The sequence below is a fragment of the Nomia melanderi genome, chromosome 7 (genome assembly GCF_051020985.1).
Source record: "Nomia melanderi isolate GNS246 chromosome 7, iyNomMela1, whole genome shotgun sequence".
Lineage (NCBI taxonomy): Eukaryota > Metazoa > Arthropoda > Insecta > Hymenoptera > Halictidae > Nomia > Nomia melanderi.
The window spans coordinates 18,436,888-18,463,209 of record NC_135005.1 but is presented as its reverse complement, the minus strand read 5'-3'; the positions used below and the strand labels follow the sequence as shown (position 1 = coordinate 18,463,209).

At 45.5% G+C, this 26,322-nt stretch overlaps 1 protein-coding gene across 2 annotated transcripts in view; it reads right to left on the bottom strand.

Annotated features, from left to right (window-relative positions):
• Positions 1-26,322, bottom strand: part of LOC116425056 (uncharacterized) — a 226,703-nt gene that overhangs the window by 137,702 nt on the left and 62,679 nt on the right. Inside the window, exon 2 of one of the 2 annotated variants that reach the window (XM_031972252.2) lies at positions 17,797-17,897. The exons of the other annotated variant lie outside the window; for it this stretch is intronic. The gene's annotated coding sequence lies outside the window, so the exon portion shown is untranslated. The remainder of the gene's footprint in view (positions 1-17,796; positions 17,898-26,322) is intronic. 2 annotated transcript variants of the gene reach the window in all.

Below are 26,322 nucleotides of genomic sequence, written 5' to 3'. Positions count from 1 at the left end.
GCTCGCAGGTTTGTATACTTTCCCGTCGTGCGCGAAACGCTGGGAATATTTCACCTCTTTTGTAGCCACCAACAGGAGGAACGGCGTTGATTCTTTTTTATAGCCCGCCAGAGGATTCCTAAACGAATGCACGCGAGCCCGGGACCCGATAAAAACTCCCGATGCCTCGGAACGTACACACGCGGAATTTAATCTTGAAACACGCTCGCAATGCGGTCGCGGGGATCCTATTGGACAATTTTCTATTCGAGGTTGCATCTAACTGTCATATCCAACATGTGTTCACCCGTAGACTTGACTAGAGTCTCTAAAATCTATTCATTAATAAGCAATAATTATTTTGTTAAACCTAATCTCCTAACATCGAAACAATCGCACGATTATTCAAAGTAGACCGTCACTTTGTTATTTTCCATTTTGACTTACAACTACTAAAGAATATCAATATTAAATAAATCGCGCAACAACCAATCTCATCGTGACAACAAAAGTTTCAATTCTCGTTCAAATTCAAGTCTACCACTCCCTCTTTCTGCTGTAAAACGTTTCACGTTTCGCACACGATATACTGGAACCCGTTAATTTTTCTAATCGCACCCCAGCTTCCAGAACATCTCAGACTCAGTCCTCTGCGCGTTTCCTCTCGCGCTCGTTCAACATCTCAGCAGGCTACGAGCTGGTCGTAGACTCCGAGTCTCCGAAATCCCCGGTTAACCTAACCGTCGTCTCTCCGCGAAATCCCTCGCTCCGCGAGTTTATCTCGGGGTGTATTTCGGCGAGAAACGGTCGCGCGCCGTGCGCCGTCGTTCTTTTCCCGTAGCCGCGGCGCGCCACGCGTCCCATTGTCCCTCTTACGGCCGTTTCGCGCCGCGCCGCCGCCGCCATATTTCTCGGGCGTCTCATTATGTGCTCCTGCGGTGGTCCTTCCTGCCGTCTTGCTCTACAAACATTAACTTCTCGCGGAGCGGGCCCCGTACCTTAGAGCCCTTTCCCTCGCGACCATTAGCGGGAAACGGGCTACGTGTGCCCGATGCCGCGACGCCCAATTACTTCTCGCGGATTTGCCCTTGTCTTGTTCTCTGGCTGTGGAGAGAGGAAAATGGGGGACAGGGACGAGGTAGCGGGAGGAATGAAGGAGAGAGGAGAAATTGTGAGAGCGATGAACAAGAGAAGGGAAGAAATTGTGAGAGCGATGAACAAGATAAGGGAAGAAATTGTGAGAGCGATGAACAAGAGAAGGGAAGAAATTGTTAGAGCGACGAACAAGAGAAGGGAAGAAATAGCGCGATCAGTGGAGGGAAGAGAAGAGTGAGAAGAGACAAGCGGGAAAAGAAGAAACAGGTGGAGGAGAGTGTGAAGAGAAAGTGAGGAGGGGATAAGAGAAAAAGATGAAAGAAGAGAACACAAGGGGGACGGTGGGAAATGGAAAAGCAGAGAAAAGAAGAGAGAAGTTAGAGACAAAGAAATGGGAGAGTGAGGAAAGGAGAAAAGCGCTGAGAAAATGAGTGAGTTTTCGAAAGGCAGAAAAGTAAAGAGAAGGGGGAGAGTAATTAGAAGACAGAAAGAGAGACAGAGAGGGGTAAGAAGAGAAAGAGAAAAGAGAAAGAGCGACGGAACAGAGGAATTCGGAATTTCGAGCCGCTTTAAAAATTTCATCTTAATTCGCGCGCGGTTCCAGCTGCATCACGTACTGTTCTAATGACTTCCTGCCCGGTACGCGTTTATTTCCCCAGGATCCTCCGATCCGCGCGTGGTTCCTCCGGCCCGTTCTTTTGTATTTTTTCCTCCATTCCGTTTCCTTTCGGCGGAACGGCGGACAAATGGGTCGCGCGTGCCGCGAATTACGGCCGGCAATAAGATTTTCGCCGGACTTGCGGCGGTTCGCGTTCTTTATGTTCTCGCGGCCCGATTCACGGTTCCCCGTGCACCGTTTGGGATAAACGGAAGCCGTTTCTGCTACAGCGAGTAAATTATAAGCGTTTGCCGGTTTTATTGCTAGACGGATTTACTGTAGTGCGTTGGAAAACAAGAAACGGGGGGTGAAGTGATACTGCTTTAGCGGAGCGAACAGTGCGCAGCTCTATAGAATGTCTTGATACGTTTAGATGCACTCAGATCAGAAGTTTAGTCGAGAATTAATCTTCTTACGTAGGAAATCTTCAGTCTTGATCTGATCTACGATTGATCTAGCCAATGTCTAACTTGTCATCTGACCGGTCTGGGATTGCATAAAATCAGAAAGATGCGGGAGAGATTTTGTACGAGTCTGGAAATGAATTTAATTGGAAGATCACATCGGTTTCGCGAAGCATTGCTAATAATCAACAACCGCGGAAACGAAGACAGCACGACCTAATAGCGGCAGGGTTTAAGAAAAGAGGATCGATAATACAATTTACCGAAACGAGTCTGAAATCCGTAAGCTTTCGTCCCCAGGACCACCGGCTCCAATCAATCAAGTCTTCCGGACCATCTGGCGATTTCCTCTCCCTAATCCTAACATCGAAGTCACTGTCACGTTCATGCAGATCGATCGTTATAATGAACACTTCCAATTATTCTTCGAAGAGGTTCCGGCGACTGAGATAATAGACGCCAATCACGAAGAGAGGATCTCTGTACCGAGCAAATCCGAGCGTTATGTAAATCTGAGGGTGTAGCTCTTCGAATACAATAGTCTCCATTGAAAATGCGGAAACTATTCAAATAACGGTCAAACGAAGAGAACCGAAACGTCCAAGATAAGAAGACTACCAGAAGAAAGCGACAACTGAAACCGCTCGATAACAGTGAAGAAACAACGATATAACATTCCGAATAGCAAAGAGTAACCGAACATTAAAACCCCGCCATCCGAATGATTTTCGTTCTATATCTGCTACAATCAATCTATATCCCGACTCCCCTAACGAGGCAGTGTTCCGAAGCGAGATCCTCATTACCAGGTACCATTCAGCGAGAAAACAAAGCAGAAAGAGTGTTTATTATTATCGATACTCGTTAACCGCGAGTCGGCAGTGAATGCAAAGCAGCCAGAAACGTGCACCAGTTGACCACGGATGATCGAACGCGCGGCCATCGAGCTGAATGCCTCGAGTGTTCTCGCTAGCAGGAAAAAAAAGCCCGGGCATCGATCAAAGGCTTCGGGGCCCACTCGAAACTGAACATTACAGTGCGATACGCACGTCCGCGATTCCGGGGGCCGGAATTTCGCGATATTCATCAGTTACAGGTATAAAATATTTAAATCCCGCGCCGGCTCCCGCGTTAATCTTTCCCGATCTGCGATGTCGCGGAATAAAAGCTCCAGAGGGTTCCCAGCAGATTGGCGGCTCGCGTTGCGAGACTAAACGCGCGGGGGACAGAGAGATCTAGCGCGTATCTAGCAATTGGTACCGCTGCATCAAACGCCGACCGCCATTTATCTTGCGCTTCGCTGCCCAACCGGTCGCTAGCCGGCCGCTAGATGTGTCCATACAATATCGGGAGTATGATACATTTTTTTCGGACGGACGGGGACGCGTGAATCCTTTCCTACTGCGGTGAAGTGCATTTTAAACCTTTTAGGACGAATTTCGCAGGAGATTTATTTTAATTATTCTAGTAACGAAAGATCGATGCGTAGCTCTCTATTCTTTTTATGTAGAACTTCGACGTGTCTAATTTTCCCGGAGATTTTGAATATTTCAGAGAATCCTGACGAAGCATTCGGTTTTCAAGAATTTATCTTTCCTTGGTATAGCTGTGCATTGTGGGCTTTTATGGAAACGTTGGTGTTTTGAGTATATCAAGTTTGGAATAATGCAATGTTCATGGTTGAAGTGTCGATAGGAAAAGATTCTCCAGAGAATACTAACGAATTTTGGGAGCTTGAGTAACATGTTAGCCACAAAGGCTTTGTTTTCGTGATAAATTGTTAGTAAAGACCTTCAACGTCCCCTCTGCCTTAGCGCCAGGCAATATTTCTCAAAACTAATCCCCCCGAATAAATGGCCCCGGATCACTTCAAAGCTTCTTATATCAAAAAGAATTACCACCGAACGCTATAACACAAATTCTTATGAAACACCGAACTCCTAGTAGAGACTAGTTTGCGACTGTTCGTAACGCCCTCGCACCCGATACGACTCCGGTTGGGGAACAACAGGGAACGAATACAGGCGGTCTACATTTTGATCAAAACAAAAGAGGGAGGCGCAAGAGGTCAGACTTCCCCTTCGCGCACCTGTTTCTCTCTCTTCCTGAATCCTTAAATTACCTTTTCATTTTTGTCACCGGTACTTCCTGCGAGTTCCTTTTCCGTTTCCTGCTACTTCTTCTCGTGGCCAGCGAACTTCCATAAATCTAACTGCAAAAAAGCTCGTCCTAGCTAATTTCTCATTTTACCTTAACGAATATTAAACCAGAAATTTTACCAATCATCCTTATTGACGAACTCTTTAATAAATATTTTCAAACTACTAAGCTTTCTCCAAGGCAAGAAATCATTACCATACTAAGTACCTAATATAAACACATATTTTCAGAACAAATACTCAGAAATGGTCCAAAAAGTCATATATTTAACAATGTTCTACTCCCACGCGAATAACCCCGCCATCAACTAAATTATTGACGATGTCTGAATCAACCCTTAGGAGGGGTGGCAAAAACAAGCCAGCGCAGACAACAAAATTCAATATCTCCAATGCTCTATCGTCCTCCATAGACGTTCCTTGATCCGAAATTATTTTGTTTTGCCGAGCATTCACCGTTCCATCGGTCTCTCCCACCCTGCTCGGCCGCCATGTTCCCTATACGTGGCCGTCGAAGTAACTTCAGAAGCCGTTGTAAACATCAGACGTTTGACGGCCGCTCGATACCAGTCGCGCGGACCCGAATTCATTTCGGTGAAACCAACGGAACGGGATCCGTGCAATTCCGGGATGGAAGTGGCGAGGGGCGGGGGTGGAAATCCGGCGGAAAAGTAAGCGGAAGTTGTTTACACGTGTTGAGGTTGCGAATCGTTCCTCTCCTACGAAGCACCTACCCGGCAGAGAGGTTTGTTACGTATCGATTCCCGCGGAGGAACTTTGAGCGAGTTTATTCGCGTGATATGTCGATACCCCGTATCGGTATTTATTATTCTCTTCCCGCTTGTTATTAGAACTGATTACTATTTGCGTGGGAGGAAGTTTTCTTGATTGTTTGGCCAGGCTTTCGGAACTGCTGTAACTTTCCGTTAGGGAAACTTCGCCTTGTGTACACTGTATCGTTTTGATTATATTTATAAATATCCCGCGATGAAGGCTGTACAGTAACAAACAACAATTTACGATAACTAGAGTAAGTCTTGTAAGCGAGCAGAAACAGATTAGATTAGCCACGCGGTAAAATTAGTTTTGAAGCGTTCAGCTTCGTTCTAGTAAATACACTAAATCTAATTGTCATCGGAATTACATTCCTAATTCATTTTCATTTTCAATTTCAACAACTTCACCAACAATTCCACAGTCATTCGAAACCTTCGCTTGATCGCGAGCAATTTATCGCGCGTTCATCAAGGATCGCATTACAGCAGGCCTTTAACCGTCATCCGAAAATCGACGCGCCGGATTAGAGTTTAACGAAATAATGAACCTGCACTGCACTCGGATATATCATTTGCCGGTAAGAGCGATATGATTGGAGCGCGTTTCGTCATCATAAAATTAGCTCAGCCGCGAGCGTGAAATCAATGATAGGAGGGCCCCAGCTTGGAGAGATCGCCGTTGATGGCCGACGTGTACGCCCGGAATTATCGTCATCGTCATCGTTCCGAATAATACGGGGCAGCGAGGGGGGCAAATCGATCCAGTGGCCGGCGCAAGGATGACCCGGGGTCGTCCTTTGACACGATGCTTATCGCGTGCCGCGTGATTGACGCGTCAGGTCAACCGTTTCTACTTCGATTTCATGTTACCACTCTATCACTCCCGGCCAAATAGGCTTTGTCACCGGCACACCTGCTCGCGCGCGCGCGTTACTTACGCCTCCTTGCCTAAGGATCGCGTCATTAGTCCTTGTTTAACTTGTACGTTACTCCTGGGACCTGCTTCGCCCTATCGCATCCTTGATCTTCCCGGCGTTATTTCGATCGTTCGATCGGGGGGATCTCGATTAAACCCTTGACTAATGTCGGCGCCCATAGGCCTTAAAATGTTATTGACAACAATTGAAGTTTGCTATGTTATTCAATGATCGCATCTTCCTTTAATCGTACATCGTATAAATGTAATTATGTTAGACTGGTTTAATTTAGTTCGATTCGTTTCGATACACTTCCTTAGAAATGTGTTGACGCAGAATTCTGCCGTAGCCAAGAGTTTCATGTTTTAGGGGTGAGTGTTTCGTTGAATTATTGAAACGTAAATTTTAGTGAAGTTGCATGAATGCATTCTGAATGTTGAACAGAAGGTACGTGTGTTTGAGGGAAGCTGTTTTTCCAATAGCATTTCCAACGTTGAAATAGCAAGTGCGTACACGTGTGGAATGTAATCTTGAAACATGTTCCCGGCAGTATGAAACGATAACGAACAGATTCACAAGAGATACTGTCCGATTTACAGGGATCACGATGGGAAAGGAATTTAATCCCAAAAGGTGCTCTTAGCGAAGTAAAAAGGATAACGAGCGGGTTTATCGCGGCAACTGGCAGATTTTACTGCGAACGCGATCGAAGATTGTGATGCGAGTGAAATTTGATCGGCGATGCCGCTCGCAGAGCGATAAGATGATAAGGAATAAACTTATCTTCGGGATTGCTTGATTATACTGCGGACATTGAAAAAGATTCTGATACGTACACACGCGGAATTTAATATTGGACAGTTGTTCGCAGTGAAATGGGACGGTAACGAGCAGACCATCCGGCGGAATTGGATAATTTCTCTATGAACATGATATAGAATCAAGTAACTATCGCTATTCTCGATGGAGTGGAATAAAATCAAAATTGCAATCAATTTAAAGAGGATTTTAGTCATTCGTTAAATTCAAATTAAAGAGAATTCGAAGCAATCGTAAAACTCAAAAAGAATGCTTAGAGTTCAGCTCGCAACGATTCACCAGAACCGTCGTCTTCATTAACATTTAAAATACCCACAGGATACACACAAATAATTAGAAAGCGTAGCTCATTCAACTTGCACATTGGAGTACACCGTTCAATTTTCCAAAATTACTTGGCGAGCCATTATTCATGCGTCGTGTCCAGAGGCGCCGTGGCAAAATTATTTCTCGAGCCGGAATCCTGCAGCCGGAAATACCAGCGTGCTCCATGAGAATAATTGTTGTTTAACGATTTAACGCGGCGGGATGTTTGATTCGAGACAGGCCGCGTAGTTTCGATTTACAATTGCTTGGAAGGCACCGCGACACGGCTAGCGAATTTTACCACGGAAACCGCAGACACGGCCAGCGCACGGTTCCGTTAGCGTTGCGGCCGCGCAGACACCGAGAACGGACGGACAGCTGAAAATACACGGGGTGTTTCCTAAATTGTAATACGAATGCTAAGGAATTTAATCTGTATATCACGGAACAACCCAGAAATATAGATACTGTCAATTTTGAAATCGTACATTTTCAAATTACAAGCTTTGATGTGGTAAATTTTCAAATTACACGCTTTGAAATTATAAACTTTAATCCTTTGCACTCCGAGCAATTTCTGATATGAACTCTCAGCAACTCCGAGTCATTTCTACTATTCATTTCATTAATACATTTACAATATGACAAATATAACAATTCGAAATATGATTAATAGAATGAAAATTGTTTCTAGATGCCGCCATAGTGGCGACAGCGGAGTGTAAAGGATTAAAATGGCGAATTATCTGATTTCTATTGAGTACCATGTTAGATGTATTTTTAATTTCACACAAGAGTGATCTCTTTTCAAACTGGAGCACGATTTAGGAAACACCCCGTACGTATCTGCCGGTGGCGTCGGTTTCAAGCCGCGGCCGAATCATCGCGAGGATCTTCTACGTCGGACGTACGGCGCTGAAATTTTCGTTAACGCGACCGTAATTTCAGCTCGCTGTCGGTTTTCGGTGTCATTCGTAGCTTCCGTCCCCCGCCGGTGATATTTCAACGAATACGGGAAGCTCCTGTCTCGCTGTCAGTTTGAAACAATGTCCCGTGTCCTTTCTATTTATGAATAAATTTGAAACTTCATTTATTCGGATGTAAACGTCTGAATCCACTGTTTCAAAGACTTCTCATAAGACGTCGAATCTGAAGCACAGTGAAACTTCCCGGAACCTAATCTATTTGATATTTAATCCCGACGGCTTGAAATTTTAAGGGTCTTAGTGAAATTCATGCTTCGCTAATAGTTACCAACGAATAATCTACTAATTTCTTAAGGGAGGTAGACCTCTTAGATATAAAATATTCCTTGAATATTAAAGAATTCGTTAACTTTTACCTGGGAAAATTGCTGCAGGAAGTTAAGGGATATCAGTACTGGAAGGATCAAAACTTTTAATTTCTTCTGCGAGAAAGATAGCGAGTAATATTTAAGAGCGAGATCTTCAATTGATAAAACCTGCTATCTCGTAAGAGAACCGTTACACTTTCCTCGTATATTGTTCAAACAGAAATAACCAATATTACTACTTTCATAACCTATTCAAAATCGCTCATCCTTCCAAATAATTTCCTTCCAAAAAACGTTCGTTATCACCAAAAGAAACGAAGATCCCCAATCAAAGTGTAAGATAAAAATATAATTACCTACTCACAACGAAATGAATGTACAAAAATAAATCTTCGCGCAATAACCAACAGCAGCACGGAACTTCCTCTGAACTCCGACCTCGCAGGCCGAAGTTCGCTCGCGTGCGCCTTTATTTCGACCGCCCCGTCGCAAAAACGCGTCGAGCTTGCACCCAGCGCGCTACACACGCGCACGCACACACAGTCCCTTAAAATGAATCATCGAAACTCTGTTTTCCGTCGAAAACCGGTCGAAGAGCGTCGGTCTACAGGGTGTCGCTCTTCGTTCCGGCGCCGTCCGGCGTGTCCGACGCCACAAAAGTTACATCGCACCGTTTCATTCGAACATCGGATCGGACAGGCCGTGAATCCAGGATTAATACGTCGCGAATCCGACGAACACATTTTCCAGCCGGCACTGTACGCGATCTTGTCCCGTGCATCTGTAAAAATCGTCGAACAAGGATCGGGCCGGATTACAGGCGCGACACGGTCGGATTACACGTTTCACCGGGGGTGCCCCGGGCGCTCGTCAAGTCGCCCGCTCGAACGACAGCGGGCCGTTCTTCTCAAGATCGATGGCGTTCCATAGCGCGCGGCGTCCGAGATCTTGTTTCGAGAGGTGTCGGCCCGTCATTAATGGTCTATGGATTTATGCGCCGAGTGTGTTGTCGTTGTTGCGTGCGCGGTCGTGATCGAGGGCCCCTGTTATCCTGTTGAACATCACGCTCGTGTACCTTGCCATTTAGTGCCTAATTTCGAACACTTGGCGCGACAACGAATATGTCCGGCGACGTTGATTGTCCGACATCCTATTTACACCTCGCTGTCCGCGTGCTCGCGTTTTATAGGGATTGCCGTGTAAACGAGCTGGCGCTTACATGCGGATTGTTGTTTATATTGCGATTAAGTTTGGTAGGATTGTATGTAGTTTCGTGAAAGATGAGTTGTATTTCGAAGAATAATGTTGGTTTATTAAATGAATGTTGCTTTGAGGTACCGTATATTAAGAAGAAAGTTCTTTAGAAATTAGGACTATAGGTAATTGGAGCTATTCCCTGAAACCTTAGATTCTCGAAACGATCCATTGCCTTATATCGTCAGATCTCTGATTAATTAAATCATCTACGCATCTACAGAATCTAACCCAGTCACAAGAGTTTGCATCCACGACCACACCAATGCAACTTCCAAGGAAAAGCATATCTCCCCCATTCGCGTAAAACACGAAATCCACTTTGGAAAATTGATTCCTTCCAGCCGGTAAGCCCGGAACAAAAATTGATGTCCCCCAACAAATCTACTGAACAGGCCAATAAAACTCGAGCAAAAGTCGAGGCCATACTGCAGCTGACAGACGCAATATCCCAGGGTAACGATATCCCGAAAGCATTAGTTCCATCCAGCGAACTGAGCGAACGTCCGTGCGCTCAGTTAATCATGCCGCTCCGCGGAGCGGAACGTTGTTTCTAAGATCGGCGCCGGAATATGGGCCGGTTTAGGCGGGACTTCGGATTTCAGAGGGCAGCCACGAGCACGCGGCCGGGGCTAAACGCTTGCGACTGACAGCCTTATATTTTCCGGTGTCCGTTTTCTGCCCGTCCGCAGTCCGCGCCATAATCATCGGTAGCGCGTGCCGAGTGTTCCTGCGGTTTTCGCGGCCGCCTCGCACACTCGGCCCTCGCCGCTCTCCGTTTCACCCGCAGCTCGTGATACGCGTCCTCCATTGTTACTCGCAAACGTTGGCTTCGACCGAGAAACTTGAGCCGCTAACGCAACCCCCGAAAAGTATCTCTTTCCCAGATTGTTCCTGGAATTGAATTATCGCGGTCTGATTTCGCGGTGATTTTTGACAGATTTTGTTCGGTTTCGAGAGTAGGTGAGAGCAAGTATTTGACGGTAATTAATCGTTTAGTTAGCTTCGTGGGTTTGGTAGATGCGTGGATAAGTTATTTAGATATGGTTGAACAATGTTTCATTAATACGATTAGAATAATAAACCTTGAAAGAAGGTTAAACTACGGAGAAAAGTTCATTTCGCAACACGATAACACGAAGACTTCGTCGCTGTTATTTTACTGGGAATAAAATCCAGTCGAATTCCACTTGAAAGTCCACAATCTCTTCCCCTTTTCATACTGTTTTAACATCCCTCCATGATCATAATTCCCGCGATGAGAACGTAATTACCGCCGCGCGCCGCGAACACGTTTCAATTAGAATCACAAGTCCGATCCGAGGGAACACCGCGGATAGCAATAAAGCAGACCGATTGTCTCGTTAAATCATCGAGCCCGGGCGCCGAATGAAGCATTATTACGATCGAACCTGCCTATTAATAATGTTAACCTTTTCACCGGGTGTCCAATGAGAACCTCGCTCTATCCCGAATTTATTCGCGCGAGATAACGCGGCATGGGAAGTAGAAGGGCGGCCGAGAAGGAGGATCGCGGAATGGAATTTCAGTTCCACACACGGCGCCGCGCAAACCTCGAGCCACCTAATTGTTCCGGACCGGCGTAATAAAGCTCTTCCGCTCTCTCCCTGAAAGATTAACGAAATTCATTTTTCTCTCGGAGACCCGCTATCCCCGAGCCGCGGCCAGTTAAACGGAGTCCCATTACGCCGCCATAAAATCGGCCAGAGGAACGGAACCCGATACAAGGGGTTACACGGGCCGTCCGCGGATTTCCGTGCTCGTAAGGATTCCCCTGCGCCCGCAACAGCTTCGTATTCAATTACGCGCATTTCGGTCGGCCCGAATGATCTTTCGCTAGCCCGGCTGGACGAAGGAACCGCGCGAGGAGCAGGTTTCTCGCGATTTACAACGGTTCGAACTCGTTCCCAGTCTTTTTTCGACAACTGTCAAACAGTTTCACTTCACCAACCCTTCGGCTACGGCAGAATGTTGCGTCGACGCGTATTTAAGAAAGTATATCGAAACCATGAAAACACCGAATCGAACTAAATTGAAGCAGTCATTCGCAATAACATTTCACCGTTGTCTATGGGCGCCAACAGTAGCCAAAGGGTTAAACGTTGCGTTTTGATTGAAGTTCCTCGCGGAAGCAGAAACGGAATCCATGTTAGAGAAATCCGCGAGAACTTCCTTCGATTTTTCAAGCCCGATGCGAGGAGAATTCTACAGAACGGAAACCCTCCTGGAATGTCCTCTTGTTGTCTGTAACGGCGGAACAATCGCGCGCGTAATGCGTTATTAATTACTTTGATGTTACTCTTCGTTACCTTTTCATTCCGGAGAGCAGAACAATAAGTTCCTCCCGAGGAACAAGGGCGAGACACAATGGTTTTAAAGAAAAGGAAATCTAACGAGCAAAAAACTCTCGTTCCCAGCTAAAAAATGAACCGGCAGCAACGAAACAGTATTTTTCCCAAGGCTCGCTGAAGTTCTTTCGCGAACGCAAACGAAATGCAACGTGGAAGACGGGAACCGAGCGTTTCCGATCGGCGCGGATCGATAAGGCTCCCGCGGCGCTCTTTTTCCATCCGCAGATAAGATGTACGACGCCCGATACGTATCCGCGGCGGCATGATTGATCGATGATTTAAATATTTGCAGATGCAGTGAGCTGAACGCTGGCAGAGCCCGGCTCTGCCCTGCCACGATGAATGATGCCCCGATGGGTTAGCCGCGCGCGGAGAGCCCTGGCCTGGCCGCGCCATATGGTGCCAGCTTGTATTTCGTATAATAGGTACACATATTTAGCGAAATCTCGCGCGACCGACTATGTTCCGTTTGCAGTTGCAACAACAACGGGAATTTAGGACCTTCCCCCCTCCGACCGTGGAAATTTGAACGATGCAGGGCCGCGCGGCAATTTAGGGGCTTCGTAAATTCCATGGGAGGTCAGTACGTACACTGGAAACTCCGTTTCTCCGGGCGATGGCTGCTGGAAAAATTATGGCTTCTCGATGCATTGGTTTATTGAGTCGCTTCGCGTTGCGGCCACTGTGATTATTGGGACTATGCTTGATTGCTACGGATTCTATTTGTTTCTGGTTGATTTAGCTCCTTTGTTTCGGTCCTGTTGCTTTAGGATTGTTCTCGTTGTTTTGTGTATTTCGCTGTAGATCTGTTTCGCGAGGGTTTCTATTTGCTGAGGGAGAATATTCTTTTTACTTTCCTGCTTAATCAGTTATTATAACAACGAATAAGGTTTGTGATGAACGTTTAGCGCGAGCAGTCAGCATCGACTTCTCATTCTTCGAATCCCTTCTATAACTCTAACCTACTTTTCATTCGCTAACCAGAGATAAGAACGATTCCGTCTCAAACACAAATTCCTGTTTGACCTCAGCCATTTTTCCCTGCTCCCAGCAATCGTTACTTCCCGGCAGCAGCAACGACCACGCAATCCAAACGAATAATTCCAAAGCAATCCACAAAGCGCTCGCTTAACGAACAACGCGCCATCCTCGGAATCGAAGCCATAAAATTTTTATCGCAGTTCGACGGAAGATCGATCGCGCGAGGAATTTCGGGCGTGGTTACGAAAACGCCAGCGGAACAGCCGTCGGGAATCGATACTCTCGCGCGTTCGTCTTTGCGGTATATACGTCATTAAGTCGGGATAATTAATTTAACGCGCAAAACGGGCGTATCGATGGGAGAAGCATATGGCGGACGGCAACGCGTATCGACAACCCGCTTACAGTCAGTTAATTGCGCTCGTGCATAATTTGAGATCTTCGCTCCTGACGCTGTTTGTCTCTCTCCGACGTTCGCACAGTGTGTGCGTAAGTTCGCGTCAGCAATTGCAATTGGAGGACGACTGCCGGTCCAACGCTGCCTGGCTTCCAATTGGACTTCGATCGGACCGTGTAACCTACTTGACCACTGGGCCCTGATTAAATAATTAAACGGCGCGTATTTCGAGCCATTGTTTTCCTTTTAACGCTCGATCGGACTCTTCGGTTGCCGTCGGACGGGGAATGTATCCGATGTTCCGGATCAGCGATGAAACTGAGCAAAATTAATACCCCCGTGGAGAAAAAGTGCGTTCCACTCGGCCGTACTTGCGATCGGACAACGGGCAAATTGCTTTATGACGCTGGGAACGTCTCGTTTGATCGCGTTCGTAATCGAATGATGGAAAAACTGTTTCACACTAGGCTCGCAGATGATTATCGCGCAGTTTGTCCTGCTGTGCTTGAGAAAATTGCTGTTCGTTCGGATCTTGCGAATTAGGTTAGAAGACAACTGGGTACTAAAGGTTTAATAATGTTTAATAAGCTCAATACGCGTCCAATTGGCTGGTTCTATTAATTTAGTGGCAGAAACGTTTCTTGTTATTTGGAGAAAGGTGAGATTAGTTTGTCGGTTCTGTCGTTATTTCGGTAGAGTGTTTACATTGCGTGTGTCCGACCGCGAATAATCACGATATTCGATGCGCGTTCCAGTCGAATATCAGCCGGTAAGCGATTAATGGGGGGCCGAGTGATTAACAGCCGCGCAATACTTTCTACGATGCTAATTTACCGAGGTGCATAAAAGTTCCGGCACCCAGGGAGCATGAATCAATGAAGCTGAGGCAGGCTCGTAAAGCGCGAGGCCAACATGAAATATCTATTAAACAGCTGGCGCAATAGTGCTCCCTTCGCAATCATTGTTATGCATCTCGACCAACTTCACCGTGAACGCGTTACGGAATGCGCTTCGTTTATACTTTAAAAGTAACACGTTAACGCCGGCATCGACTGTGCTCTAAATAAATCCAATAAACGCGTGATCGTTAAAAGTCGAAAATTCGCGCGGCGATCGCTCTTTTCGATTCCCGTGTCATTAAGCAGATTCAACGCTAACACTTTACATAGTAATCGCTCTTTCGTTTTCCACGTCATTAAACAAACTCGTAGCCTACACTTTCCATAGTAATCACTCTTTTCGTTCGCCGTGTCATTAGACGTGCTAAAGGGCAAACCGTTACGTTGCAATCACCCCTCCCGCCTGATCTCATTAAACGAATTAAAGATCCAAAATTATACGCAGTAATTCCTCTTTCCAATCTCCAATGCATCGAACGAATTACACATCAATATTTTCCAGTTATCGCGCTTTTCAATTTCCATCTCATCGGGCAAATGAAAAATCAAAATGTTACAGTCACCGTGCTCTCCAATTTCCATCTCATCGAACGATTCGAAACTCAAAATTTCGCGTGGCAGTGATTCCTTCCAGTTCCCGTCCGGCTAATATTTAATCGACGAAATATAAAATTCAAAATGTTCGCGACGATGCAATTTCCAGTTTCACGAGACCTCCTCCGATGATCCTTCGCCAATACTTCTCGGATTGGAGGAAAGAAGCGCGGACAGGAGCATCGAAGACGGCCGATCCCGTTCAATAAATTAAGACGATGTTTTCCGGGCGCATCGACGCAGGTTCCGCGCGGAAGAACAATGTCCGCGCGGCCGTAATTAGTCCGGGAATTTATTGCCTCGGAATGGCATCGTCCCGGTAAGAGGAAGGGCCGCGGGGGGCGAGCACGAAGGGAGCAGGGCAAACAGAACGAGATAATTTATTCGATCGATGGCCCGACTGCGGCCGGCGTGCCTTCCTTCAACCCCCGACCCCTGACCCCGAGCCGGCCCGTCGCGACAATAACCGCACACGAGCCGGCATCGCGCGTCAGATCAATTCCACGCTGGTCTGTTCAAACATTTACGATTTTATGATTGAATTCGCGCGCCGAGCTCCGTCCGAGGCGCGGGATTCCCGTTCGTTTGCGAGATCATGGGTAACAGGCGCGCGCCGTCGCGAATACATTACGCCGCCACTGGCCTGGATCAAATTTCGATCGATCCTCGCTCTTCGGCCCGGACAAACGAAGTCTCGACGGATTGCTGGGCTATCCATTGCGCGCAAACACGCTCCCGTGTAATCTGCCCGACACACTTGCGAGTGGACGAGGAAATTGATGGAGGTCTCCGAGAGAAAGTTCGGTTTCTTGCTTTCGAATTCGGCAGTTTCGCCCGGTGCCCTGTGATGTGTTTGCGCGAGGAGCCTCTTGACCGGAGTTACGAGAAGTAAATGTTTTCTGTTATTAACCGTTGCGTTCTTTCTGAATGTTTCTCTCTGATTAAGAAATCCGATTAAGACATCGCTGAGGAACGTTGAATCACAGAGACCAGGCACTCGCGTACCCGAGTTGCATTCTAAGTTAAATATCCAAGAATTTCGTAGGTTAATAATGGCCTGTCTCTTAATCAAGACCGCGAGCGTTCGCGCTAATGAATCTCATACAGGGATCCCGCAAACCTCGAAGCAGAACGGAATCTTTATTTCCGTGCAATAAAAATAAGATGCTAACGGATAAACTGAAAATTCATGAGATTCCTTTCAAAATTCCACCTCATTTCTATCCCCCAGATTTTCATAAGCAGTAAAAACCCGTTAATCACAATTACCGCTTCCATTCGCTTTCCCCCTTGCGCCAGAAAAAATACAATTGTTCCAGTCCCGTGAAATCCACGTTTAAAATATGAATTGGAATAAAAGAAAAATTCAGTGTTCCTTTAAACCTCTAGAAACTAGCGTCGTGTCGATCGTATTGGGTTTACGTATCCAGAATCTAACATTGAAAACAAAGAATTTAGTTATGCGGAAAATAAAACATTAATAATACACAGTCTCTTATTTCCTAGTGTTCATAGCTGTTTTCTAGCATTAAATATTTATTCCACGACTACGATCAAGTGTTTTACGAGAAAGATTTCCGATGCATTCATAAATCCGTATCCGCGACGCGTTAAAGTTTACGCTTGGTCGTTCAAGATCCTCATAAGCAATACACACCCGTTCATCACAATTACAGCTTCTGTTTGCTTCTCCACGAGCGCCGCCCCGTAGGAAACAAAGTTTCCCCGGGCCGCGCGAAATTAACAACGAAAATGCGAATTTACATATGCAATAGGCGAGCGCGTTACAGGCGACGAAATTTTTACGCGGTGAAAATTAAACCACCGGCGGTGTCCGCGGAAGGAAATATTGTCGCGAGGAATTCCGGAAGTCACGCGAGATTACGCGGGGGGCGTAATTTGATTCCGGTTCCGCGTATTTCTTTCTTTACCGTCCTCGTCAAGCCCGATTCCTGATAATCGCCGCCACGCACGCGTCCCGCCGGCAATTTGTCCCGCGCGGTTCATTTGAAATTTAAACGGCGAATTTAAATGCAAATTATTCCTGCCGCGCCGTGAGAACCGGCTATATATTCTTTTTATATTTTCCCGCGTCCGCGCGACTCGACCTCCGGCCCGCCCGCGATAAACACTCGAATAGCGTGAACCGTCTAGTAGAGTTTGAAATAATTCGTCGAGATAATTGATCGACAATTGACCCAGTTGTTAAATTGGTTTACTGGGAACTCTGGTTTCTCGTGACATCTGCTGCTCGAGAATTGAATTAGAGCACTGATTGAAATGAAACTAAAACTAAATTTGAAACTAAAAGTACGGAATTATACGTTTTCTAATATATATTGAAATACAGTGTTACGAGGATATAACACTCATAATTCTGAACGATGACATTTAAACATTCGATCTCATATCCGTTCCTCGCGAAATGATAGTTCGGGAAGCAAACATTCATCGACCTACGATAGTCTATGAAATCATAGAGAAATGGAAAAGGAAGACGGATAAAAGACAGAGCAGACTGCGGAATCCAACAAGTGACTTTTATTACTTTCCGTTTGGTTTTCTCTGAAGGACCATGAATACAAGATCCCAAACTTTCGACCGGTGATATAGACTCGATATTAGAGAAGGGGAGCAGAGTGGATTCTTCCGCTGAAATGTTTAAACGACGAAGAGCTTTTCACTCGAGAGGAGAGCTTCTCGAGCACCGGGATGTTCCCAGCGATCGTGGATACATTTGAAAATAAATAATTATGTTTTTTCGCTCGCACTTCAGCGGAGTAAGTGTTTGGAGTTTCAGCGCGAGCACCCTCGGCCGCTGCTGCGGTTAACAAGAAAATTAATAGCGTGTGCATAGATCTGAATGGATCGAATCGAATGAAAGTTGCTCACCGATCGATGACGAGAGGCGAGAGAATCCTCACTGGCACACGGGCACAAATCCAAATAATTCCTCGTGGAAAGTTCGTCGACCGTCGCACTCATTCGAACATCTGCAACATGTAAGAATATATTCTTAATCGCCTAGTGATTAAACACCAGGGAACAAGAAGATAACAAAATAGATACAGGATGGAAGGAAACATGAAAAACAAGCTGCGCGTGTGTTGCTCGACGCGGGAGTAGCAATTTCAGCACTCTATTTATCCACTTCTAATGAAGTATCATCGGTTACAAACGAACACTCCAATATTTCCGGTGGTACAAACAGCCGAGGATATTTAGCCAACCATCCCGTGTAATGGAAACTCTCGCGGGCGCCTCCGAAACTGCTGACTTTACAAACAAACGAAGAAACTGATACGGTAACTCGCGGGTTTTGTAGCGGACGGTTGGCAGATACAATTTTCGCCCATTAATCGTACACGCTTGTTCACTCATCTTATCTTATCCTCGTGCAGCAATTCCCGTGTAGAGTTTAAAATTGAATTTATAATTAAAAGAGGATTATTCACGCTGTAGCAGTGGTAAATCGCGTAACCAAATATCGCTTCGAGTGCGTTCAAAGATCTAACTTTTACAGGAATAATATTGTTATTATATACGTAACTCGACTATTAAAGTCCGAACAACTGCTTCAGATAATTAACTGAATCACAAAGCAAGTAGTAAGCGGCGTGTTAACTGCACTTCACGGTTTCCTTCTGAAATTCCGAATACCAACCACGAAACTTCAAATAACGCTCCATCGGACAGTTATTTATGCTCCGTTCGATCCCTTGTACCTCTGTTTCCCGACTCGTGTCACCAGACGTTATCCGGCGAATGAAGAGGGGTAGGAAAAGAGGGTCTCCACCCTCGGACACCGTAGCTCCAGAGCCATCAAGCCCACTAGCGGACCGTGCGATTCCCGACCGGCAATTATATAAGAAAGCAACCCTCGGAATCGTGATCCAACTCTCGCGGAACGTTCCGGAGCCGACGTGCTCGATTATACAGGTCCCGTTGACGTTCCCATCCGCTCGCCCCTTTAAATTACCATTTAAAGCCGCCGCGCGCCATGGCCCGACCTCGCGTCGCTGCGAGTTCCGGCGAGGGAACGCGGCGGAACATCCGCAGAGACAAAAGGGATTACGCGTGTTCCTCTTTCGTCCTCGAGCGCCGGGGGACCAGGCCTTTATGCGAGCTGCAATCGATTGCGCGACGCCCACAGTCGACAAGGGCTTAACCGCTGATTCCGCGCAACGGGAATATGCTGCGAAGAAGGAGACGGGCTTGCTACGTCGGGTCGCTTTTGAGAATTTTTAGCTGGCTTTTTTGGGAATGCTGAAAAAGCTGGAGCGAATAGGATGTGAAAGGAGAGGAAGGAATTGCGGCTGAAGTTGTGGATCGTAAATGTTTAGGTTAATGTGGTTTATAGTCGTTCTGTATTAGCAAGTTAAGATGTGTAGAAATATAGATCCGCGCGAGCTGATTCGAAGAATCCTCTATTAGAAAGATGTTTGTATTTTATACTGAATGTTACATTATCCCTTAAAGAAAACGACAAGCTAATTTTTATCAAATGTTCAAGTACGACGGATTAATTTGAGAAAATAAGCAAAATCTACAGTTGATTCAGTAGAGACACTAACGCGAGCGGTTGAAATCGCGTTTCTCGCAGCCGCCGACTAAACTGCGCAGAGTATTCGAGCAGCGAGAGGAAAACCGTAGAGGGAAAATTAGCAGCACCGACGTTCCCGTGCGTTCACGGGTAAAACTCGTCTTTCTCTCGGCTAGGGGAGCCGTCATTTCCCTGTCACAGTTGCCCCTTGACTCGTGACTCCCCTATTCTGCTCCCTATTGACGCTCGATGACGAACGCTTCTTGCGAGAAACGAGTCTTACACCGGCGTCCCCCAGTGCCTCGAACACGTTTATTGTCGCTGGCTACGAGCCCGCGAACGCTTGGAAATGGAAATATCTCGAACTTCCTTCGAGCTTTGTTTGTGGCAACTGCGAACGGGCTGCGGAATTATCGGGGAGAATGGGACGCGTGTAATTACTAGTGGACACTTGTGTGCGAGAGCTTTTAACGAGCGAATACTCCTCTCCCAATACCCTTCTGCGTAAGAATATTAGAGCAGACGGAGAAACACGATAGAAATGCGGGGATTTATTCGAACAGACTATTCAAGTAGTTTTCAATTTAATTCGTCCAGAAGAAGAATGCTTCATCTTTAATCGTTGCATTCATAACAAATTCTCCCTTGTGTTCTATATTGAACTCATATTATATTTCATTTGTCTAATTGAATTCGCCGAATATTAATTGCTCGAGGAATCTACAAGGATTAATGTCACTCAGAATTCGAGCTCGCAAACGTTATAAAACTGAAGATTATCGTAATAGAAAAACCGTTGAATTCTCTACTAAAGATTTCATCGGGAGATCAACAACAGAAGTGATGCCATCGCGAGAACACGCGAGAAAAAGGAAACACTCGGATGCCCGTGCTATAACCGCCAAGAAAACGACGTGAAATATTCGGCGAGAAGTATCCGGCTGCTTGATATTCCGCTCGCGAGTAGGTTGGAGCGGCGAGGCAGCTTTTATTTCGAAACCTCGACTGATTTACCGACGCGCGGATCCCTTCGAAATATATCCTCGCGCGGTAGGGGCGACACTCCTCTCGCATTGTCGAAAATTCATGATGTTTGCCGATGAATTTTTTAAGCGGAGCGGCGCAGTGTGTACGCAGAAACGGTTAAACGGGGTTGCGAATAAAATTGCGCGACAACTGGAAATCCCGTTTTTCGAATCGGCGAGCGTTTCTAGGTGAAATCGGGTCAGGACCGCGAAGAAGGGACGCCATAAATTCGAATAATCCACTGTGTCATTCGCGCGCCCCGCGTCTGATAAGTTTTCATGTTTCTGTCAGGCTGAAATTGTAATTTTTCGGGGAAAACCGCGTAAACCGTGCCGCACACTTTTCAGCCGAGATAGAGTTGCACCTGTTACTGAAGGATATTGAATATTTTCGTTTGGGAAAGGCCGCCGTAAACGCAGAGCGAACGGAATAAATAGTTTTTAGATACGATCAATGGATGCAGAGCTGACTGCCCATTCTTTATTTCGTATATGTGGAAATTCTTGAATCCTCACTGCTGAAGTTTACATTTGAATTCGAATATTACCTTCATATTGAATTCTGACCATTAAAATTTGAATTCCAACTCTCCGATTGAAATTAACCCTTAACGAATCGGAAGTGTTTCAAGTTTACTTACCAAAAAATACTAAAAAATAATAAAATGATTTTCACCGTCATATACGCAGCATTGTTAAGTAAAATTACCATGTCTGTGTAGCAGCATTACTCCGTTAAGGATTAATATGTAAAAACAACCATTGAGATTTTAATGCGCATTCGAACCTAACCTAAAAGAACACTGCGCGACATCTACCGACTAGAGCAAAGAATCAAAGCCGACAAAATGGCGTCTCCGAGGAATAACGGAGCGGAGAACAGCCTGGTCTTACCGAAACCCGCACAATGGCAATCGTACCGTTACCAACCCACCGCGAATGCAGTCCGCAGAAGGTATCTCATCGTTCGGATCGCCGTAAGTGCGGCGCCGTCGAAAAAAGCCGTCAGCTAAATGCGTCCTCGAGGGAGACGGGTAAAATTCCGCCTAGTCTTATGTAATTACTCGCGTTCGAGCTGACGGCGGGGTCCACACGGACAAACAACACGCGCCGCGATATTTCCATTCCGAGATCCCGGGCTCCGGCGCGCGCTCGATCCGAAAGAAAGACGGCCGGAGAAATCTAGCGGGCCGCTTCCTCTCGCGGAGAGGTCGTTTTTGTTGCAGCCACTCGGCTAGGCAACCGAGCGACCGTTTTACCCGGAGGAGCGTTCGCGAGAATGAGGCACGGGGAACGGGCCAAATTGACTTTAATCGTCGAGGAAGGAGGGCCGCGCTCGCTGCGGAACGTCTTTCGAGGACCCACTCTCCGCGGCTGTTCAGCCTGTATTTCTTTCGATGTAACGATTCGCGACGGAAACGGGACACTCCCCGGCGATGACCGAGTTAGCTTACCCTCGTAGACACTGTAATTTATATACACGCCGCAACTGCGACGCGGGAGGACGAATTCTATCAACGTATCGCGAATAATCTTCTCGATGGAACGGACGTTCCATTATACGAAAAATGGCCTGTGTCTGACAGAATGTTCGAGTGACCGGGGAAAGAGTATTTAATGGTAAATTTCAGTATTAAGATATTCGTGGCATATTTTATTGTTTTTAAAAAAGTAGGAAATCAGGACTTCGAAAGGAGAGAATTGTAGAATATAGAACTTTCATCCTTTGAATTTACAAAAATTATGTTATCAAACATTCGATGAACTAAATTGCATATTCACTGACAGGACAAATTCTCTCTGAAGCTAGAACGTTCGTAAAGAAATGAATTCCTTCAACGGACGCAAACAGAATAGTATTCACGTTTGTCAAATTCAACGTAAAATCCTGTAACGACACAATGTTACATGACAACTTCGTTGCGTGTTATTTCACTGATAGAACCAGAGCGACCGTGACGAAAATTGAAAATACATGTTTGAAAAACAAAAAGAGGAAGAGGGAGTGTGAAAAATAATAAAAATGACGAGGAGAATCGACAAGCGTTTTACTTCTTTCGCGTCGGTAAGAGGCTCTTCGGTGCTGCAATGCGCCATCCGAAGCACGTTTTACGTTTCCATGATAAAAAGAGCCGGTTTACAGCTTTCAATAGGGAAATAACCGAGAAGGGAATCACCAGCGTGAAGATACTCGCCTCTGAATGTCCGTAATTTACGTTTCGACGATCGATCGTGGCTCTTTCCCGTATCTTCCAATATATTGAGCTCCTCTCGCCTCTCTGACGTGAATACGACCAGTGTCGCGGAGGAACTTCCTAAGTCCTTCGAGAACTTCGATGCGGCGTATTCAGCCGAGCTCCGGTTCCCCGTGTCACAGGTCAATACAATTTACATAACTTCGGGGGAATGATGTTTATGAAAGGCGAAGGTTACACGGACGCCCGCCATTTTGTCCGCCAACCGTAAAAGGACGCGTCGATCCTCGGAAATGGACCGAGAACCAGAACGATTCTACTCGAAACATGTTTAACGAGTATCGATAGAATCTCCAATTTAAATACTTCTAACCGATATTTGCCGAATCGATCAATCGTTTGTTTAATAAATATTTTTCTTTAGAGTTGCGTGCGATGAGATAGAGATTTACGAAACATTCATGCCCATAGGTATTTAATATTCACTACTTCGATAATATTAAAGGTTTTTCAGTAATTCACAGGTGGGTAGTAAATATTTATTACTGAACATTGAAGGTAAATATGATGGATTGCAATCACTGGCTAATTACTTTGAAATATTCGCTGGTATTTCCAGTACACTTGTAGGTGCTGACACGTTGGTTCAATCTAGATTACACGTGCATGTAGAAATGCAATTTTACTTTGATTCGAACAAATGATACATCTATTAATATCACAAATTTGCAATTAATCGTACCACAACCTGCTGTCCGTTATTTTATAATGAGATCATAAACATCGAAAACACGATACCGATGCTTGTACAGGGTGGCAAAATATAGTTCTAACTACTCGCAGCACACCTGCTGTGTCTGACCAAAAGCGGACCCGACTACTTGGTCATTCGGAAAGCGGGCAGCATTACTTATTTCCCTGGGGACCGAACAACAAATGGATGTTTCCTCCGCGGGGTACACCCGAACGAAGTCACGAGGCTACAATTTACAAATACACCACGGTGCAGGTACTAACGTAATCAGTTTTGGTCCGTCTCTTCGCGTTAATCACCGAACTTCGAACGTCCACGGGCTGGGACTGCACAGCGAATTCCCTAAGTTCTACTGTTCGTCTTGATTTGAGCCTCGTCGCGTTCAAACGTTCGCTTAGACTCATTCTGCGTAAGAAGCATGGCTGAGTACCAGCGAAATTTCGTTCATTAACGGCGAAATTACATCGACGCTTCTCTTTAGAAGCTGTAGACGCTAAATTTCTGTCGAGATGTCCGAGAGAATGTGCAGTGAACGTAGAATCATTCGAAAGTGGCTCAAACGAAGGGGAAGAATTTAATAGGGTCGTAAAAGGTAGATGCTTTTACAGCAGGATATGTTGTAATTATTCGAGACTTTCGAAAAGAAATATTCAATAGGAAAATTTGCCGAAAATTTTATTATTGCAGCTAATTTCATCAGGAATCGAAGATGCATCTAGAACAATGCACTATATTACAGTCAAATTAAACAGCATTTAATATTTATAAGAACTATTGAATTGGTCCAAATGGTCCATTCTGAAATTCTTCTATTATAATTATCGAAAAAATCACAGACGCTCCTGTTCTCTTCAATCGAAATCTCAATAGATGAACTCTAGGTGTTTCTATAGAAGAACATTAAAAACTTAATCACTCGGTAGGTCCACCGTTGACAAAGCAGTGGAATAAGCGTGTTCAATGCCCTTCAAATAGATTATGAATGGTCCAGAAATTGATGTCCGTGTAGCGAATAGAATCGACGGGGACGTTTCCACACGGAACGGAGTTTAAAAAATGAATAGCCCGTCCGTAGCAACTAGAACCTATCGGAATTCGAAGCACCGTCCGGGGACCTTCGGTTCCTCTCTTCCTTTGATTTTACCGAGTATTTTTCTACAAAGAGCGCTTCCGTCCCGTGTTTACGTAGCGAAGGAACATTCCGTCATCGACGGACTGAGCTGTTTGCTTCTCGCGTCGGATGACGTCGACGACCTGCCACTTGTCGTTCCGGGTTTGTATTTGAAAAGAATGATTATTGCAAATATGCGACGCTTACTGAACTCAAATCAATTAAGTTACACTCTGACGATTTTACTCAATATCTTCGCATCATTTTTCATTGCATTCGATCATCCGATTAATATATTACTATCACAGCATATTTAATCATTTAGGTGGAAGCTATATTAAAAATGAAATCAACAGAATTTTTACTTGCATTTACTTTTTGTGCTTTGGAATTCTATGTTTCTGTGAATTAAGCATTCGTAGATTTATTGTAGAATTTATGTGCCTCCACGCCTGTAACAATTGCACAATGCATTTACATTTCAGCTACAAATTATTCAAAGAACTCCCAGCTGAATACTTGGAATAAAGCAAACAGTGGAGAAACGAAGTTACATCGTTCGGAATAAAAGATGTCGAACGTCACTGAATAAGAAATTCTTTTTCAATAAAGTCGATCGTCAATTCTCAGCTTCCGCTCCACTTATCGCGAGCTATTTTCGCTTCGCGGTTGGAATTCTCGGTTTCACCTCGGTTTTTACCGAAGGATCGTTAATTAACCTCTATCGTTCTGACCGAAACAGATGCTACCGTGTAAAATGCGATCCAACAGGATATATCACCGCTACGGCCGCGGGAACAGTTCTCGAAGTCTGCGGTCGGAACGCTTGCGGCCGCCGGAAACCAGCTTCGTCATTTTCGTGCCTCGTTTCTTACGCCCCGAGTTTAAAGCGTTTAATCTTCTGTGTATACAACGCGGCGCGGGCCAACGTTGTTTACCCAAATGTTAATGTTTCACTCTGCCGGCGAACAGCAAAGTACCCAGCTAAAAATATTAACTGTACAGCAAGCTGGGATACTTGTTAGAATTGTTGGTTATTAATTAACTATGGGCCAAGCTAAAGAGCTCCTTATAATCGTAATAAGCTATTTCAAATAAAACATTCCGAATGCTGAAAAGAAGCTATCTCTCTTGCGCCGTACGCAATCATTTCAAAGTAATTAATTTCAAGAACCTTATTATCTAGACAAATTTCAAAAAACACCCGTCGTTCTCCTTCCAAAAATTCCAAAACATTCTGCAACATCCCAAACATCAATCTCAACAATCCTAAACTCCAAAGACCAATCTAAGAATCCCTAACGCTCAAAATACAAACCTGAACAATTCAAGAATCTCAAACACCTTTCTAAAAATGTCCGTCGCGCTAAACACGAAACTCAATGAAAATGTCTCTAACCGCGACTGGTCAAATGGATCACTGTATAAAACACGACGACCCGAAGCAAACCCCATCTCGTCTCGCGACCGCCTTCGTTCCTCGATTTTTCCACGAGCTTAATCGCTCGCGGAGCAGTTTAAACGGCCCGGGGATATTTATGAAGCCCGCGGAAGCCACTTGAACCCCCAGAGTCCCCGTTGAAATTCTAATATTTTCGGCGGCAGACGCGAAACAAATCCGAACAGTCGGTGTTACGTTAACGGGTCCGCCGGTCTGTTTGCCGAAGGATAAGGCAAGGATATTGAGTGTTTCAAACCCGGCGAGATTAAACGTTGAAATTGAAATGCGCTGCTCGACTCCGGTCGATCTCGCCGAGTGGAGCGCGCACCCGCCTCCGTTTCTTTCCCCC